The sequence below is a fragment of the Spermophilus citellus genome (genome assembly GCF_964194105.1).
Source record: "Spermophilus citellus genome assembly, contig: SCAFFOLD_122, whole genome shotgun sequence".
Lineage (NCBI taxonomy): Eukaryota > Metazoa > Chordata > Mammalia > Rodentia > Sciuridae > Spermophilus > Spermophilus citellus.
Window position 1 is genome coordinate 255726 of NW_027673113.1, and position 17687 is coordinate 273412.

Below are 17687 nucleotides of genomic sequence, written 5' to 3' on the forward strand. Positions count from 1 at the left end.
GACTGCGGTTGGGTCTGTTCAGTGCAGCAGTTTATATTCATTTGCTTGTATGCTTTTGGGTACGCTTTTATGCTTTTTTGATTCAGAAACAAATGTATAACCATGCCTACAGATTTCATGGTATTCTTTGCAGTGTTCATTTGTTCTTAAGCAGGTTTCCACATATCTTTATGTTTTCTCAGATAAAAGTTAAAGCCGAGTGTCCTGGAGGTGACTGCAGGTTGTTGGATTTTGAGCATTGGCCTTGTATCAACCACATCCTGGTTCCAGTGTGGACACAGAGAGAGTGTGACAGAGGATCTGCCTGTGAACCACTTGGGATTAACCATGTCCTGAGGTGCCCAGAGCAGGACTAGTTCTTCACAGTCTGGCAGCTGCACTGGTCTGTCAGTGAGGGAACGTCTATTCTCTCACTCTCCTCTCCTCACTGTCGGAAAGTCGTTTTGATTCAGAACAAAAACCAAATGTATAGAGCTTTGGGTGTAGGATATGAAATTGTACTTAGACATAAGAAAAAGAAAATCAGATGTATTTATTTGACTTCATTCCGTATTTGAAAGCACATTTTAATTTTTATTTGCCTTGTTTTATTTTAATTGAGTAGTGAGAGTTCTGGCCCTTTGTATTTAGTACACCCAAGGATCAATTGCTCCTGAGGTGAAAAGGTCAGGATGGGGTATTAGGAGGTTGGGTAGAGAGGAGATGAAGCAGAGGGAGGAAAAGCATCTCATCTTCACTAATTATGTTCCATACTCTCTGCTGTGCAGCAGGCTGATTTTCTGAGGGTCACCTCAAAGGCATGGTGGTCCCTATGTGCAGAAGATGTGAGCTATGTGCTGCCCAGAGGTCAGAGAGTAGTGGGCTTCCTCCTACCCTAATGCAAGCACTGCTTCTCTGTAGCTGGAATATACCCCCAATTAACAGGAATCCTCAACATACTAAATAGCAGGCACTTGAAAATGGGTGTATTCTCTTCTGTTGTCATCTTTTCTAATGAGGGTTGGGATTTGGGAGGGAGAGGAAAGCAAATTTTTTATTTTCTTGACTATAAATTTGTTATTCTTGGTATTGTTTCATTTTTATAATTCTACATTAGACTTTGGCACTTGTAAAATCATTCCTGCAGATTAAGCAGGAAGTAAGAACAAATAAATGGAAATGCTTCAGTGGTGGTGGGGGTTGCTAAGGAAGGGTGGGATGGGGGTGGGTAAAGAGTTTGGGAAGGTTATCTAAAATGAATCACTACTGAGTTGAACCATGGCTGTCGTAAGCCACGGGTACTGCTGATTATAAGGCCAGTAAAATATTAGTACCTGGAGGTTTGACTCTAATTTTTTGCACTGATGGTGCCAAAGGGCTCTTTGAGTCACGAGGAGAGCCAGGGTGGAGTGAAAAAGATGTGGTGGAGGAGGCAGAACTGCTCACACCAGCTCCAGAATCACTTCCTCTGACCTCACTGCCACAAACTCTGTCCATACTGGGCCATGACTGACCTTAGGAATTGCAGACCAGAGCATACACTGGATACTGCAGGCAAAGTGTTGGTAACTGCCTGCTCTAGGATGAATAGCAGTATTGGCAGCACCTACAGAGGATATATATGTCAGAATTATAACTTGAGAACTCCTTCATTTATATTGGCTTTCTGTGGTTTTCTTTGTACATTAGGTAAATGTATTTCTGGAGTATTTTGCCAACTAAAATGAATTCATTTGTCAAAATTGTAAATTCTGTTAATAAAGAAGGAGTTCACTCATTGTTCACATCTTTCAGTAGTGCCCTCTGAACTCTGTGGGTAATCAGGATGTAATTTTTTTCTTCACTGCAGCCCCCTTCCTCAAAAACAGAAGCTTTCTCACCACAAATGGTGAGGATTCCCAACTACTTCTATAAACACCACTACAACTTAACAAGCTTAGCATCCAGATTCCTGTTTCTGTCCTTTCAAAACTGATCTATGTTTTTAGGTAGATCAACTTGGATCTTTGTACCTCATCTATAAATTGAAATTATATTTCAAGTCATAGGCCAAGTATAATTTAACTCAGAATGAAATTGAAAATGTTTAGAGGCAGAAGCTAACAAATAAGTGAAGCTTGGAATTTGGAACTTTTCTGTATCTCTTAGGAGAAGCAAGTAGAAACCAAATGGTTACATTGTGCTGCTGGAAATAGTGTAGTCACTTCCAATAAAAAGGGTTAAACCTGTAGCCACTTGACACTAAAACCTTCAGGAGAAAGACACTACAGGGTCATTACATAATTCTTTAGCACTCAAGAAGGTTGTAAGTTAGCAAAGTTTGGGTTTCTCTTCTAGTTCAGCCAGTATTTTGTTCTTAGTAATTATTTACTTCTCTTTTCTTGCAATTTAGCCTTTCCTTGGCTAAACAGGGCTAACTGGAAAAATACTTTGAGTGTACCTCTAGTACTTTGAAATACATCCATGCCCCAAGATAAAGTTAATTCTGAAATCCATCCTACTACTTTTAGTGTTCTTTTGACCTTACCATCCTAATTTCTTCCCTTCTCCTTCCTAACCTGACCTCCCACACTTTGATTTCATTTTGGCCATTATAATCACATCTGTTTGACTTTCATATTATATCTGTCCCCCTTCAGGGAAGATAGAATTAGATATTCCTCCTGTCTTTGAGTGAAATTGGTTACCATTAAAGGATTTTTCTCAAAGTTACATAACTAGAAGTTGGAATCTGCTGTTGTACTGAGGAGTGTGATGGAGGCAGACAACAACCTTCCCTAAGCCAGAAAGTTACATGTTGGCTATGGAAGTGACCTGCACTGATACTCTGTTGTCTCCTGTGGGCTTACCGGCTCTTTTACTGTTAAGTGGCAAATTACATTTGGAGGGTCTTCTTCCTTTTCAGAGAATAGACTTAATCAAGGCAAATCAACAATCCCCCAAAGTGCTATAATTTAAAATCAGATTATTGCCATGACCGTATGTTTTTGTGTAATTTAAAATCAGCTAACTTGAACTTCCTGAGCTATGTTGACTTTTAGAATCTAAATTGTAATTCTTACATTGCATGGGAGGTAGATTTTCTAAGATTTTTGGCTTTCTTTCCCACAAAACAACTTCTAATGACTATTAGGATGAATCCCCTTTTAAAAATTTTTGTTTGTTTGTTTTGGGGGGAAAAAGAAGTGACTGTGGTAATACAGGAGAAAGGCCTTTTTTTTCCTCTCTTAATTATTTAGAAGCTAAAAGAAAATAATTACATTTCCTGTGAGTTTTCTTTTACTCGCATCTTTTTTTTTCTTTGATGTTAGTAAACTTGGCACATTTCCTGAGGTGTTGGTATCTCACACTGGAAGTCCTCTTCTCTGAAGTTGATATGATGTTATTTGGAACTACTAGAGCTTTGGTCATGGTTTCCTTTCCTGCATGTCACAGAGGGCACCATTGATAACTGTGTGCATAGGACCTCAAAATACAAAATTAGCAGGAACTTATAGCAGCTAACTGTGGGCTAGCCTACCCTCCCCCTAGTAGTACAATTTTTGTTTTTTAAATCATGTTTTTCTGACATTTCTGCACCCTTTTCAGAGTGATCTCCAAAATTATTCTTCCTTCAAGAAGAGTTCCTTTTGTCTTGTACCTTATGCCTTCCCCACTGGAACTGAGGGTTTTGATAATAAATTAGTAGGAAAAAAAATGTTCCTCCTAGAAGGAATCCTCCCTGCCATTCCCAGGTGCCAACTGCTAAGCAGGTATACTGCAAAAATGGTAACTGTAATGTGCACACTGTTGGTTATTTTTAATAAACCTCTTCCTACTAGAACATTTTATTTTCCTTGTTCACCATACAATCATGTACTCTTTAACAGAAATTGCTTTTAAAAAATCTGGAAATATCTTTTAAAAACTTTATTAATAATCATGTATTTTTACTGATCACATTTTGAAATGCCTAAAAGACTTTATTGTTCTAATTATCCAGATGTACCTCTGTAAAATAGCTCTTTTATGAACTAGCTGTTAAGGCTGTATGTTTCTGGAACAAAATATTGGTCGTCTAAAATCTTTCTGTTTTCTGGGGTTTGGGAAAATAGAAAATAAGAGTTCAAATATTAAATAAGCTTAAAGGAACCAGTATATGACTTTTTATTTGAACACATTCTTCATTTACCTTATACAATTTATTTAGAGAAGTCAAGGAGTCAAAGGGCCTTTAACTAACTCATCTTACTGATGGTGACTCTCATACATCTTCCCACTTGTTGGAGCGTGTTTCCTCTGGTTGGTTGATCTCTGTAACGTGGACTTCCATGCTAATGATTACCCTAGCACTGGTCATGGTTTCCTTCCCTGCATGGCACAGAGGGCACCTAGCAGTGGGGCAGCTTTGTTGCTGTTTTTAAAATATATTTATTAAGACATAATTCATACATCATACAGTTCTTCCCTTTAAAATATACACTCCCATGGGTTTTGGTATATTACATTATTAATTTCTTAAAATTTTGGTAAAATATATGTAATGTAAAATTTGCCATTTATACCATCTTTAAGTGTACAATTCAGTAGGATTAATGGGCCAGTTTTTATGGTTCACTTGAAGATAACTCTAGTTTAATACTACGTACATAAAAAATATGATATCTTTATTATCATTCCTATCCCCAGTGCTGAGCTTCCTAACATAACAGTTTTTCTATGCTTTTAAGGTGCCATTTCAACTTAGAAAGCTCACTGACTTTTGGTATTTTCTGTATTTTGGTTTGGAAATTAAATTGTAATTTGACTTATTTTGAGATAGTATTTTAGTTTTCAGGCATTTAGGGGCACATTTGGCTGGTAGACCTAAGCAGCGTAACAAAAAAATGCCATTTTAATATTTTGTAAAATATTTTAAACCTATTAAAAATTAAGATGAGTTAAAAGTTAAGTATTTAAGTTAAGTATTTATACTCTTAGCTCTGTAAGAAATGAACTTATTTTACTCTTAGTTCTGTTTATAAGCATATGTGTGTGTGTGTGTTTGGTAAAACAAACAATATAGCATTCCTATTTGCTCTCAGCCATCTTCTCATGGAATGGAGAAAATAAAACTGTTGGCATTTGAGCAGTCACTTCTACTTTTTATTGCTATCTTTCAAGCCAAATGACAGTTTTACCAAAGGTTTAATACCAATTTCAAAGATAAGAGGCTCTACTCTTATTTTTAAACTGTATTTAAAAGTTGCCTTTTAATGAAATTTGATGTCATCTTGATATTTTATGATGAAATATTACAAATAGCTAGATTTAAGTGTTTCCTTCCCTCTATCCCTGGAATGTCAGCAATAATTCTTTTTACTAACTGAAAACACTTCCTCAATTTTAGCTGTCAGGGAATATGTTTGTTTCCACCTGTTACTGTTAGTGAGAAATCATCATTCCTTAAGCACTGGCAGAGGTCTTGGTTTGAAAGCATTAAGGTAGATAGAGTTGTTTTCCTAGCCTGTTCTCTCATTGATGAGGGTACTTTTTGATCTACCTGTAGCATAAAGATGGATTTACAAGCATTTTGAAATAAATCTCTTTGTGCACATGATCCACAGGATTGGGTCTGTCTGTACATGTGGTGATCAAAGATACTAATTAGGGTTTATCTTGGTAATTTATTTAAATTTTTGGAGAAGTATTTCCAGAGGGGGAAAAATTACTATTATTATTTTGTTTGTTTGTTTTTGTTTTTATTGAGATGGTTTCTTGTGTTGCCCAGACAGTCCTCAAACTTGTGATCCTCTAGCCTTAGCCTCTGAGTAGCTGGGATTACAAGCCTGCACCACTATGACAAGCCTGTTATTTTAAATATCAAAGGCAGATAGCATGATACATAGTGCAGTGATATTCAGTCTTTTTGATCTCAGAGCTGATTTACACACTTAAGAATTATTCAAGATTAATGGAGAAGCTTATGAATATGTGGATTACTTCTCAGTATTTACTATGTTCAAAATTAAAATGAAAAAATTTACACAATATAAGAAAATTATTATAAAAATAGCAAAAAATCCATTACACATTAACATAAATCACATTTTTATTTAAAAAAGAGACTCTTCCACAATTTAAAATAGTTATTGAGAAGTTTTTGAACCATCTTGAATCTCAGGTGTAAAGGACAGCTAGGTTCTTGTATGTGCTTCTTCATGCTGTCTGTTGAAGTATGAACTACAGAGAAAGTCTAGTCTCCAATATTTATTTTTAAAAGGGAGAAGTATTTTAATAGCCTTTTCAGATAATTATAGATTATTGATGTGGTAGATTTTTAAAAGAGATGCAATGTAGAATCTAAAAACATCAATGAAATTTTTATATTCCATTACACTGAAAATCCATTGGCCCCTTTTATACTTTAAATGTGTGAGAAAAGGTATCTTTTACCCATGCATGGATTCATAATATCCTTTATTGGTCATTTGGAAGCATTAGTTTACTGAGTTAAATATGCCTTCCAAATATTGACATATTTCTTTATATAAAGTCAAAAAATCACATTTTTTTTTTAAAATTAGAGCTTTATAATTATACATATTAGTTGGATTTGTCCAAAAAAACTCAAACATGCATGGAAGTCAGTTTCAGTTCTTCATCCCCCTCAGCCTCCCCCCATTCTCTTTCCTCTATTTGACTTCCTTTTGCTCATCTGTTAATTTATATTTGATTGGTTCCTTATGTAATCTTATCCTTCCCTTCCCCTTTCCTTTATTTTACTCTATCTTCTGCTTATGAGAGAAAACATTTGACCTTTGAGTTTCTGAGTTTGGCTTATTTCATTTAGCATGATATTCTCCATTTCCATCAACTTACTGGTAAATGCCATGATTTCACTCTTTTTTTATGACTCAGTAGAACTCCATTACATATACACCACAGTTCCTTAATCCATTCATCTATTGATGGGCATCTGGATTGATTCCATAATTTAGGCAGTATGAATTGTCCTGCTTTAAACATTGAGGTGGCTGGCTGTCTTGTTGTTGTAGTATGCCAAAAATCATATTTACTTCCCAACTGATCGTTTCAGAAAAGTGTAAAAGTGGTAGATGCAAATTTCCAAAATACTATTTTTCCTTGAAATCTTGAATTTTATGATTGACAGTGAATGTAGTTGTTTGTCTCAAAGTGATAGGCTCACTTTTTTCATTTTTGAGAAAATACCTGCCAAATTCTTAAGTCTGTTCTTTCATTGCTTACAGTCATTCTTTGAGGTTAAAATGTTCTTCTGTTTAGAAAATGAACAAAGAGTGAAAACTGGCTTGTTTTGTTTCAACCCAAACATTTGCACAAGTACTTTTCCTTCAGCTGCAGTTAGGGTACTCTGGTATGCAGCAGACATACTTTATGCAAACTTTCCATATCATTACAGAATAAAAAGAAAATATGGGGCTGGGGGTATACCTCAAAGGCAAGTGCACAAGCCCCAGATCCAATCTCCAGCAACAGTGTAATAAGAAAAATAGTGTGTTTTCAAGGATTGTGACTTTATAAAACTATTAGGGTTTTTTTTTAATTTTTTTTTTTGTACTGGAAATTAAACCCAGGAGTACCTTAACCACTAAGCCATATCCCAGGCCCTTTTTTATTTTGAGACAAGGTCTCAGTAAGTTCCTTAGGGCCTAGCTAAGTTGCTGAAGCTGGCTTTGAATGTAGGATCCTCCTGTCTCAGCCTCCTGAGCCACTGAGATTACAGGTGTGCCCCACTGTGCCAGGCAAAATTATTAGTTTTTACTGCTTCATCCAGGGTATTCTTAAGTGACAAGGCAGATCTGTATTGCAAGTGAGCAGTGAGGAATGGAGTGACTGTTGGTGACACTTGGTGTCACAAACTTCGTCTATGCTAGCCTCCAGTAGCTTCACCCTCCATTGTTTCTGTGTCATCAGTGTAAACGACAACATGGTAAAAAAGGCAAATGGTGTGCTAGTAGTTTTATGGAAATCATTTTGATTCTCCAGACCTCTGAGAGCATCTTGGACACCCCCAGAGGTTTCTAGGACACACTTTTGAGATCTGTTGGTATAGTGAAAAGCGCCTGACTATGGAGGATTGGGATTCATTCCCACCTCTTCTACTTACTTGCCCTGTGACCTCAAGCAGGTTACATTTTCTCATCTGTAAATCAGGGAACATAATAGTCAATAGTTGTTGTGAGGATTGAGTGAAAAATTACCAAACAGGGGTTCAGTGTCTCAGAGTTGTTTTTCATTCTAGGATCTTAATCACAAGACCAATTAGTTTAGAATATATAAATATCTCTCTTGCTAATACAGCTACATTTTATGTCTTTTTTATTAATTTTTATTTATATATGACAGTGGAATACATTACAATTCATATTACACATATAGAGCACAAATTTTTCATATCTCTGGTTGTATACAAAGTATATTCACACCAATTCGTACTTCATAGGTGTACTTTGGATAATGATGTCCACCTCATTCCACCATCATTTCTAACCCCATGCCCCCTCCCTTCCCCTCCCACCCCTTTGCACTATCTAGAGATTGTCTATTCCTCCCATCTCCCCTCCCTACCCCACTATGAATCAGCGTCCTTATATCAGAGAAAACATTCGGCATTTGTTTTTTTGGGATTGGCTGACTTCACTTAGCACTATCTTCTCCACCTCCATCCACTTACCCGCAAATGTCACAATTTTATTCTCTTTATTGCTGAGTAATATTCCATTGTGTATATATGCTACATTTTCTTTATCCATTCATCTACTGAAGGGCATCTAGGTTGGCTCCACAGTTTAGCTATTGTGAATTGTGCTGCTAAAAACATTGATGTGGCTGTGTCCCTGTAGTATGCTGTTTTTAAGTCCTTTCTTATCCTAGCTTTGTACATTTAAATCCTAGGCTCTTGGCAGAGGCTATTATGTATTTGTGTTCATTTAAAAAAATCCTCTAGTTTAACCCAATTGTTCTATTTAAATGTAAAGAAAGAAAAATGATCCTTTACGTTTGATCTAGCAAGAAATTTGGTTTTCGAGAAACCTGTGTTTTGGGCTTCTTGTGTTTTGGTGCTGCTGTTAAAGGGTCTGAGCGCTGGGGTGTGGCTCATTGATAGAGTGCTTACCTAAAATCAGAGCAGAGACTAAAGAGAACTCAAGTGCCCTTGTATAGTCTGGGTACCATCCCAGCATGGCAAAAAATAAAAGATCATACAGTGTGGGATAGTAGATGTTCCAGAAACTTTCCATTAGTTTGGTAGTGATTTGTGTCTAGCTGCAGACCCCCATCTACATGCAGGGTGTTAATACTTCTTGGGTTTGTCTTCTAGTGAAAGCTAGATCTTGGTAGTTTTGAAACATCTTTATTCTCTTCAAATATGTAAACTGTTTACTTTCTGAGTTATCGGATGGTTATTTGATGAGTTTGTATTTTGTCTTCCTAAAAATGCATTGATTGCCTTGTCTACTGCACTGAAGAGAATAAGTCATGATAATACTTTGAAATCTTTTCTGAACAAACTGAGAGCCCAGCATCATGGCCTAAAATCTAGTGTAAAGCAGGATTTCTGGTTTTCTTCTCCATCCATACCAGGGAAGCAAGAGCAAACCAAACTTGAGTTCTCTCTAATCTCTGCTCTGATTTTAGCTGATTGTCTCACCTGGAACAAGTCATATACCTTATCTGGGCCTTAGTATTTTCATCTTACCCTGAAGAAGTTGGATAAGGATTCTTCTCCTTAAGGTCCTTCCAAATTAGATGGCCCATGAGCTTAATGACATAAGAAAACAGACGGAGTTACCCAATGGCTTGTTGGGTCATTTTAAGTGACCTTGTGTTTTGTTCCAGATAAGAGTGTGATTTTAACCTCACTTGCTGAGGCCTGTCCCTGACAGTCTTTTCTCCCCTCTGCTTTGGGCATCTGTCTGTCTTTTGGTAGCTTCTTCCTGTTCATTGTTACCTGCAGGTAAGAAGCATTATTTTTCTCTCTTCTATTCTTCCTGGTCTCACTGCCAGTTTACAAGAAACTTGGAGCCTTTTGTGGAAGAAGATCTGACATTCTTGGTTCCCCAGGAGACTTGTTGAACATTGGCTGAGACTGTGAGGTCCTGTCTGTATTCCAACTCAGGAATAGAGTGATGGCTTGTTCAGAAAAGTTTATGAAATGTGAAGGTGTCACAAAGTTGAGTCCCTGGAATATGGGCTAGCTAGATTAATGATTGCACTTGGCAAGCAAAAGCACCATCGGAAAAACTGTTTTACCTACGAGAATAAGTCTCAGACAACTTGGAAGTTTTGATGCAAAAAAAAAAAATATTTACAAATTAATAGCTCAAGTGAAGGGAAAGGAGGAGGGACAAAGCAATTGCTATGCCCTCCATTTATTTTAAGTAAAAGACAAGAAAAAAGCTCTCAAATATTCTCAAACTGTCTTTCCTCTTAGAAATTGTGCTCTTTGGGATAAATTCTAACCAGGGCCATCTGTGACATTTGGCTGTAATAGAGCCTAATGTTTTCTTCCTGTGGGGGTATTTGCACTCTAATGGGAGTATTGTTTTAGTCAGCTTTCTCGATGCTGTGACTAAAGGACTCCACCAGAACAATTTTAGAGGAGGAAGAGTTTATTTGAGGGCTCAAGGCCCAGGAGGTCTTAGTCCATAACAGGCCGGCTCCATTCCTCTGGTGAGGCAGAACATCATGGCAGAAGAATACCAGGGAGAGAAGCAGTCCACAGAGTGATCAGGAAGCTGAGAGAGTCTCCACTCCCAGACAGACAGACACACAAAGCCACACCCCAAATCCCACCTCCAGCCACACCCTAGCACTTCAGTTACCACTCAGTTAATCCCTGTCAGGGGATTAAGTCACTGACTGGGTTAAGACTCCCACAACCCACTCATTCCTCCTCCAAACCTTGCAGTGTTTCACATGGGAGCCCTTGGGGGATACCTCGTATCCAAACCACAAGTATGTAGGGAAGGTTCTGGGTGTTTAAACATGAGTTTTGATTAATTTAGATCCTCAACTTTTTTCTTCCTCTTCAGAAATGTTCTAAGCTGAATTGTGGTTAAGACTAGATATACCTCGGAGATCAAATAAGCAGAATCTTGCTATCTTGAGTCAGAATAGCTTGAGAGCGGTCGGTGACTACAGAGTCAATTGATTCATTGGTGAACTTATTTCCAGCTTTGTTTCAGAAAAGAAAGATTTACAGCAGAAGCACAGCGTTTGAATATGGTTTGAGAAAAAAATGAAACATGGGCCTTAGGGAAAGGAGACCAGAGATCATTGGAGTATTGGTTACTGGGTACTGTGATTTCCTTTCTTCTTTACCCCCTTCCTCCCTCCCTCCCTCAGACCTTCTGTCCCTTCCTTCCTTCCCTCTGATTTACCCCTTGTTCTGTTTCCACTGTAGCCAGGTCTTCTTGCAGCCCATCTTCACAGATGCACACTTGCATAAATCACCTCCTCCTGCTCTCCAGTGTCACATGCAGGACTGACCTGCGATCCCCCCCCCACATTACTTTCATCCTGCCACTTGCCTGCCCAAGAACCTACCCTGGCTCTGGAGTTACTGCTCTGTTGAGACCAAATCTGCTTAGTTTCTGAGATGTCCATAACTTATGCCGCCAGCTTTATTTCCCTCCTTGTCCTCCCCATCACGAATTCTTTTCTCCAGTAAGTCTTGGCTTCCTTCCTGTCTCCCCACTGGCATTCCATGTCCTGCCTGCACCTTTGCTATTCCCGCAGTCCGAAATGCACCACTTCCTCTCTAGCGGTCCACATCCAGCTCATTGTTTCAAGCTCAGCCTTTTTATTTCTTGCAACCACTCCTTAATGTTCTCTGTGTCCAATGTTTGCAGCTGCCACTGTCCTCATCCCCCACCTGACCCTCACACCTCCACTTAGCAATGCAAGCATTTTCAAGCACCCACTCTGTGCCAGGTAGTGCACCACATTTTGCAGAGGCTTCAAAGCTTAGTGCTAAAAATAATAGGTCCAACTTTCGGAGTACAAACTGTGTCAGGTGCTGACCACCTCATCTCCATTACCTCTCATCTTCACAAGGACCCCAAGAGGTAAGTGGCTTTTTTTTTGTTAACAGATGAGATCACTGAAGCTAGTGGTCATTATGATGTTCCTGAGAATTCAAGAAGGGTCTATCTGCCACCAAAACTTCGTTTTTATTATCCAGCTACAGAAATTGTTTCTGTCCTTTAAAATGTTTTTAATCAAATAGTAAAGAGAAGTCCATGAATATCATGTTTCTGCCTTTCTCCCTCACTAAATTACAGTTAGCCACATGAACTCTGGTAGAAATCCTGAGACATTTTCATTCCATTTAAGGCATTTAATCTTGGAATGGCTTGAACATAGCTGAACATTCAGAAGATGAACTCAGAATCTGAATTCTCCTAAGTAGGATAGAATAGCAAGGGTCTGGGGTTAGGAAGTGGGGAGACCAGTAGAAGGCTATTATAATGTCCAAATGAGAGGCTTAAGTTTGGTAAAATGACAAAGGGAATAAAATAGAATAGTTGAGGTAGAGCTCACGTGTTGGCACAGACATTTACATGGAGGGAGGAGTGAAACCTTGGTGAACCTAGGAAACTGGTCTTGCCATTAATAGCAAAGGAGGAGCATGGAGGGGGGAGAGGTCCTGGGGGAAAATTAGTTTGAGCTGTGTTGAGTTTTAGTTAGCAGTATTTTAACTTGAACCTGTCTACTACAAATCCAGCTTTGGAACAGAGTGGAGTTGAGCCCTACATATTTGTTGTTCCAGTTCATTTATGGACAGGAGTCTTGTGTTCATGAAAGCTCACTGTTGAAAGTACTTTAGAGCTCGTCAGCTGATGAACAAAATGGGTACATCCATATAGTGGAATATTATTTGGCCATTAAAAAGTAATGAAGTATCGATACATGCAACACAATGAACCTTGAAAATGCTAAGTATAGAGGACAGTCACAGAAGGCCATTTTTGTCTGACTTGTTTATATGGAATGTCTGAAACAGGAAAATCCATGGAGACAGAAAGTAGATTGGTGGTTGCCAGAGGCTGCGGAGAGGGAGATTCTTAATGGGAATGGAGTGATGAAAATGTTCTGGAATTAGATGGTGATGAGAGCTGCACAAACTGATGAACACACTAAAACCAAGTGTACATCTTTAAATGGTGAATTTTATGGCACATGGATTATATCTTTTTAGAAAATTGGAAGAAGAAAAAGTACCTATTCTGTCCCCACACTGAGTGACTCAATGCCTCCATCCATCCTCTGCTCACACTCAAGATGGTACACTTACTCTGCACAATCAGCCGTTCCCATGTTACAGGTCTCCAGCTGGATAAGAAGCGTGGTCTCTGAATGTCAGATGGTCCTGGCTGTGCCACTTCCTAACTTATGGGACACTGGGCAAGATGGTTCATTTCACTAAGCTCCAGTTTCATCATTTACAAAGTGCAGCTAACCTGCCTCCCAGGGTTGAGCTGCAAACCTGGAAATAATGCACAGGACGTGCACAGTGTCTAGCATGTTGTAAACGTTTGATAAATGGTAGCAATTAGTTTTTTATCTCTTGCCTGCTCTTCACAATACAAAATACCTAGTGAGAGCTCAATTACCACAGTGTTTTTGGATTGCCTGAGAGCCCAAAAAGTCTATTGTACCAAGTGGAGGTACACAGGGCAATGGCATAATTGGAATGAGCTATGAGAATATATGGCTTGGTTTTGGTTTATAAGAATCTCATTAGAATCTGCTGATGCATTTATATTAGGTCATTTTGCCCAGTTTTGTTTTTCCCTTCAAGGGACATGTGTACCATGTGGCAAAAGATAGGAGGAGCTTTGGGATCCTGACCGCTGTAGGATGGCCAAGATGTTGGGAGAAACTTGTGTTTAGTTTGTGTTTTTCTCCTGTCCCCAAAGCTCTAATGACATTAAGAGTTGAGAGCAGTTTTATTTAGCACAAGGCGCTGATCAGAACTTTCCTACCATCCCCATTCTCTTTGGAAACTAACAGTTATAAACAGAAAAGTAGTTTGTAAAGTATATGAAAGTAACAAGGAGTCCTTTCCTCTTCTCGACCTAACCTCACACCTCTTTTCCTTGTTTTGGCTAAGATTGGACAAGTATTGTGAAATGATATGGCACCAAAAGCTTAGACAGGAGACAATTTATTTAGGTTCAGTCATCTAGAAGGTTCGGCAACCTTTTATAAGCCATTTGTTATATTATGTGTCTAGTGCGATCCTGGTGTTAGCTGAAGATGTCTCTTGTATTGCTTCATAAAACACTGTAATAAACCCAATAGAAGCAACCTTCAAGAGAGCCGCCCCTCCCGCCCCACCTTCCCTCTGCTTCCCTGCTCCCCTAACTCACCCCCTGCTGGGCAGCGGGAGCCACAAATCACCAGTGTTACTTTCAGGAGAATAAAAACACCTACAATCTCCCTGCTTGCTTTTTTTTTAATCCCTTTACTGGTCTGTTTGTTTTCAGCTGTCAGTCATGTAAAGTATTTCCCCTAATCAATTTTTTAACCTCCTTGTTGATATTTATCCAGCTCTGTTGAATATATGATATTAAACCATGCTCCATGGATGGGAGAGTAAATCTAAATTTCTCTCTGTTCTCTGGAGACATCATAATATTTCCTATTATCCGAGGTTATTGCTTTGCTAGGATATTAACAAGCAGTTTCTCTACTGGAAACTACATTGCTTGCCTTTTCTTCAGTCTCCAAACAAACAGTTTTGAATTAGCATGGAAACCAGGTTAATTTCTTGACTCCTCTCCTCTGGTTTTGAATCTCCTCTGCTTCATGCATTGTGGATAATTTGGTGCTCGGGCCTGTCCATTTCCTCTGGCTCTGCTACTGGAAATATGATTAAGTGCCACCCCCCCCCCCCACTCTGTGGCTTTTCATTAGCTTGTCAATTGTATTTTCTTTATTTAGACCTAAGATACCACTAGGGAAGAGGGCTGAACAAAAGAGCCGTTTCCCCCTTCCTCTCACCAGGGTGTGGGTGACGCTGGTGGCACAGCACGTCTGGATGGACACCATGTCTTCTGTACTAGCTAAGGGGAAGGTGCATCCTGTGCAGTCCAGATGTGGGAGGGAACGTTCTTTACGTTGCCTTTGCTCAGTGAGACTCTTCATCTATTGTTATTTTGAAGTATTTTTATTATCTACCATTTATTAAATGTTTTCTGTGTGCTCTGTTAAAGAATATACCATGGTTCTGTCTGGCTTTAGGGTCTGGAATGCTTAGTTTTAGCCTTTATAACTAAAAATTTAAAAAATGGATAGTGGACCATATATGGCATCTTGGGGATATTTTCCAAATATTTTCTATTAAATTAATAAACATTGGACCCAGCCCCTCAGGGAGAGAGATCCAAAACAGGCACATACATAAAATAAGACACAAAATAAGAAAGGCAAAAACAAAATACACTTGAACATCTTTTAGAAGTAAGGTTGATTTTTACCTTAAATTTTTTTTTCTTATTTCAAGTGATAGATTGAATTTTCCAGCTATTTTCACCTCACCTCTGTTTTTCATTCTACAAAGAATGTTTTGATCTTTTCATCTGGCCCAAGACAAAGCTGGTGACTTTGCTCAGTGACAAGAAAAAACTATGGAGCCTTAAGGGGCAAGAGTTTAGATCGCAGCTCGCTTAAGTGGTGTAGCTTGGTTCTGTGGAGCATGTGTATCAGGAGGGCAATGGGGTTGTTGGAATGTGACTGCAGTGGGAGAAGGCCATGCTCATTTAAATTTAAGAAATGCCACCTCAAGGCTCATAATCTACTAAATGGAATACTTTTCTGTCTTGAAATGAGGAGAACACAATTCAGTGTTGAGATGAGGAACAAATATGATACTGGCTGTGAATACACTTTGTTAACTGTGAAGTGCTTTGCAGATGTTAGTTGTTATGAAGTGCAGTGGTGAGATGAGCTGTGTACCTACATACTGACAACAGGAAAGTATCCTAGCACATTGACTTTGTGTGTGTGTGTGTGTGTGTGTGTGTGTGTGTGTGTCCCCAAATATATTCATTCATGAACTCAGGGTTTTGGGTTTTTTTTTGGTCCTGGGGCTGGAACTCAGGGCCTGGCAGATGCTAAACCACACTCTGCCACTGAGCCACACCCCCAGCCGGGCAGTTGTATGGAGCTGAGGACTGAAATCAGCAGTCAGCCCGCCTTGGAGGTGTACAGGGCAGCATGCTATTCTATGCACCACAGTAGGCCAGCTCCTGGGCCCATGCAGGGACCACGCCTGCTCACAAGTGTATACCCAGTACCAAAGACAGTGCCTGCCACCTAGAAGACTCTGAATAGTAACTCAGCAAATTCAACTGAAGTTGAAAACACAGCCCTGCAGTACCACCCCTCCATTTCTTTAACCAACAACATTATAAAACAGATCCTTTTACTGCTACTGGAAAATAAAAATCTTGTCTTTGGAGGTTAGTGGAGAGAATTCCATTTTCTATTTTGGTTATTAAATGGGTAGGTATTTATGTCCAAGTATTTTTGCCTGGGTCTACCTCTTTAGCTTATATTTTTCAAATTTTGTTCCCCTTTCCCCACCAAATTTTTAAGACAACCAGATCACCTCAACCATGTCCTAATTAATTAGCATCTGAAAAGCAGTGGACTCGGTTGCCTTAGAGTCCATTGGTATTCAGAAGAACTAGGTTTCACTGTGTACTGAGCTTTACTCAAGTGCTTAATGCTTGAGAATGTTTGAAGGAAACCGTCCTTCCTGCTGGATGAGATGCCCACTGACTCCAAGGTACAAAGGCAGTAGATACATTGAGATAATTTTTTTGCATATTTACTGCACATACTGTTTTCATTCCTGAATGTGTGTGTGTTGTAGGTCATTTTAAAAGCAAACACGATGTTCCCTTATTCAGACTGGTCTTATTTTGGAACTATCTTTCTCACATGGAAACATCTGGCCTTTTACAACTAGGCCATCAGTGCTATTTACCTAGTAACACTTGTGTGTGTCAATAACATTGCTTTTGTCAATAGAGTACTTAAGTAATTACTGCATTTTCTAGTATTAAGCATCTTCACTGCATTTAAAGTGTCCATGTATCTAAACTTAAAGGCCCAAAGACACAGGCAAGTCTGTTATTGTTTTGTTTTGTGTTTGTGTTGCTGGGAATTGAATCCAGAGCTGGGGGCAAGATTCTTCCTTCAACAAGAAGTGTCCCATTTCTCCAAGTATTCAAATTTCCTTTTAGCCTTGGGCCAAGGAGAGGGGCTGAGTATCCAAGAATTGAGAGATGGAAAGTACCTTGTGCATTGTCCTAATCTACTGCAGGAATACCCTGTGGGGCAGTCCTGGCAGACAGCCATCCATCTGCTTGTATCCTTCCAGTACTGGGGAGCTCATTATCTCCTAAGGCAACTCATAAATTCTTTCTTATTTGAGCTACAATCAGCCTCTCTGTGACTTCTATCCATTGATCCTCGTTGTGGAGCAACATAGGGAAAATCTTAAATACCTGAACACAGCTACCACATCTTCCTTTAGTCTTTTCCAAATTAAGATAACTGAATTCTTCTAAAATTAAGATTTCTACCTGGTATCTAGGAGAACAAGTGTGGAAATGATTGCACATTAAATTTTGCTTTAATGGCAGCTGTCTGGTGGAGTATTCTCCAGGGAATTCATACTTGGGCACATTCCA